Source organism: Telopea speciosissima, chromosome 1 (genome assembly GCF_018873765.1).
Source record: "Telopea speciosissima isolate NSW1024214 ecotype Mountain lineage chromosome 1, Tspe_v1, whole genome shotgun sequence".
Classification (NCBI taxonomy): domain Eukaryota; kingdom Viridiplantae; phylum Streptophyta; class Magnoliopsida; order Proteales; family Proteaceae; genus Telopea; species Telopea speciosissima.
In genome coordinates this window covers 27,477,401-27,480,372 of record NC_057916.1, presented here as the reverse complement: position 1 = coordinate 27,480,372, position 2,972 = coordinate 27,477,401, and the positions used below count along the sequence as shown (strand labels likewise).

At 37.8% G+C, this 2,972-nt stretch overlaps 1 non-coding gene across 1 annotated transcript; it reads right to left on the bottom strand.

Annotated features, from left to right (window-relative positions):
* Positions 1 to 445: 445 nt before the first annotated feature.
* Positions 446 to 518, bottom strand: TRNAK-UUU. Its single transcript has one exon. It is a non-coding gene; the product is annotated as a tRNA-Lys (tRNA).
* Between the last annotated feature and the right edge of the window lie 2,454 nt (positions 519 to 2,972).

The following is a 2,972-nucleotide window of genomic DNA, read 5'->3' as shown; positions in this document are numbered from 1 at the left end:
GTCTTGGGATTAACTAAAATATATGAGGGGGAAAAAATGCTACCTGGTCATGTGCGGAGTGCGCCTCCTGCACCTAGACAGAGGGTCACATGAAATGATCATCGTGTCCCCATAGAAAGGTGGAAATCCCTGAGGATGTGACGGTCATTTCACACGGTCTTGTGTCTAGACACAAAAGTCATGCTGCACGCAATCATGTAGCTTTCTCTTTCCCGTGAATTGAAAATGATGGGTCATATTAAAATGGATTAATGAAAAAAATAATTTATTTATCATGTGAGAATCGAAAAGAGAAAAGAAAAAAAAAAAAAAAAAAAAAACAAGAGACATGAAAGAAAAAGGACGGCAAACTGCCGATTTTCAAGCCCTGCATGGCTGTATATAATAACAAATGGAAAACTTCATTTATCCAAAATCCTGTCTAACTGAGAGTGTAAATCAGAATCGCCGTCTGTGGGAATCGAACCCACGACCACATGGTTAAAAGCCATGCGCTCTACCAGCTGAGCTAAGACGGCCATGTATCATTGAGTGCTACATTACTTTTATTGTTCTTTGTTTTTTGGTAATGATCACATAGCTTTTATTTAATACCTTGGTAGAGGATCAGTCTCTTGGTTTTCATATTATAGAATTATTACTATTCTATTGTATATTTCTATTATTATTATTATTAAATTGATTGATGTTTTATATGAGAAAAACATTACAAGAGAAATTATACTTCTCAATCTTTCTTACTTGCCTTTTTTTCTTTTCCCCGATAGGAGATTCAATTTCTTATTAAACTTTTTTTGTACATTAATCTGTTATTCTTCAATACCTTGTGATCTATCCTCTATTAAAACCTTTGAGAGTCCCATATGGATTATGACCTAGATCAGATCGATTTTTTTTGAATCTCTAAACATCTCAAATTCCATTTTAATCTCAACCCTTCATCTCGCTCCTATTTTGGTTCTATCTCACCCGTAATTTCTTTTTTGAAAAGAAAGAATTCCCTTCCTTTCCCAGATCAAGGGGATCAAGGGTGCTTGTAGATTAGTTCAACCATTGGGAGAGAGTGATCGTAAACCGGTATCGATGCCTAATAGTGCTCATACCCCGAATCTTTATCCCCTTCAGTTCCCTGCCTGGCCGAGTTGCCCAGTACCTCTAACAAGGAGGGTTGGAATGACCACCCTACCCCTGCCAGAACTCTCTGCCCAAGTGGGGTCCACCACCTTCCTATTAGAGGAACTGGAGAACTGGCCGTGCAGGGAACTGGAGGAGATAATTTTCCTCCATACCCCTCTCTCTCTCTCTCTCTCTCTCTCACACACACACACACACACATGTAAGGTCAGGTAATGACATTTGTTTCACCCACTCTGCGTAAAGAGACATTCACGGAAATAAAAAGGACAAGTGTCATCGTCATCTAACTACATATGTAGATATAGATATGCAAGCGTATGAGAAGAGGTATATAATTCAGATTCAATACAGCAAAAACTTACATGTACAACATGTTATGAAATACCTTAGGCTTTGTTTGGTTGCAAGGAAAATGGGAAAGGGAAGAGAAGTGATGGGAATTTTTTTTTCCCTTTTAAGTCGTTTGGTTGTAAAGGAAGTAAAGTGAAATTAATTTTGCTAAGTTGTTTGGTTGTCTGTGAAATTAATGTAAAATTTTTTTAAATTTGTAATCTAACCCATTTTACTAACTTTCACTTATTAAGGCTCTTTCTTAATAATTTATGGAAAAAGGAATACTAACCCGTATTGTAGCACGGCGTGTACCTACGCCCAGGCATAGCCGCCCGCGAAATGACTGACGCACCCTCTGAAAAGGTGAAAAAGACCAAGGGGGTGCGTCGGTCATTTCAAGCTTTTGTTATATATAACAGAATTTTGCTGAATTTGAAATAATGTTTGAAAACACATCATCGCTACCCCATTGAGACCCACACTCAAATGTGCTTAGGCAATTAGAGAGCCTCTGAATTCTAATAATTTGGATGGTCAGGAGAGGGTATCGCACATCAATGGGGGGATATTATCGGACATTCATAAATAGGTGGGCAGACATTTATAGTAATTAATGACCATTGAAGCAAAACCAAGCTGTAAATTCTACCCTAATGATTCAAAATGCAAACATTCAACATTCCTCTTCTGCATTTCTCCAACCTTGTGTGGAAGATAAAAATAAAACGATTTCCAATGACAAGCTGGATAAAAGAAATTCTATCCACAACTGGTTGGATTTTTCCTCAATCAACCAAAGAGTACAAGGTGAAAAACAACAACAACAAAAAAAAAAAAAGGCTCTAGGAAGAGCTTCCTACACCAAGAAGAGAAATGGCATCTGGCCATGACTTTGAAAGATATGTATCTGGCCCTTGGCCATTCTCTGAAAAACTCCGGTTGATTTATCCCATCAAGCTTTTTAATTTGGCCATGACTTTGAAAGAAATGCATCTGGCCCTTGGACATTCTCTGAAAAACTCTGGTTGATTTATCCCATCAAGCTTTTTAATCTGGCCATGACTTTGAAAGAAACGCATCCATTTTCAATCAAGTAATGGCTCTAGGAAGAGCTTCCTGCACCAAGAAGAGAAACACATATAAGAACACTCCCTGAATACCTCTATCCCTGCAGGGGGAAAAACAAAGGGTTCTTTCAGTCTTTCCCTTTCTCTTCAAAAATCAGCATCAAGCCTATGAACAATTACGATGAGATACAGAGAAAGGAGCTGCTACAAGGTGAAAAAAAACAAAAAATAAAGATCAATTCCTCTTCAACATTCAATAGAACTCCAAGAAGCAACAGCAGTAGAGTCTTATGTTTAATGGATCATTTAAGCACAACCCAATCAACATATACAGAGAAAGAGACTTAATTGACCAATATCCATTGATCCAAAAGCAGTCTCAGAAATATTTAAAGAGTGGTTAGAAAGCTGGAATATATTGTTGGTAAGGCTGCA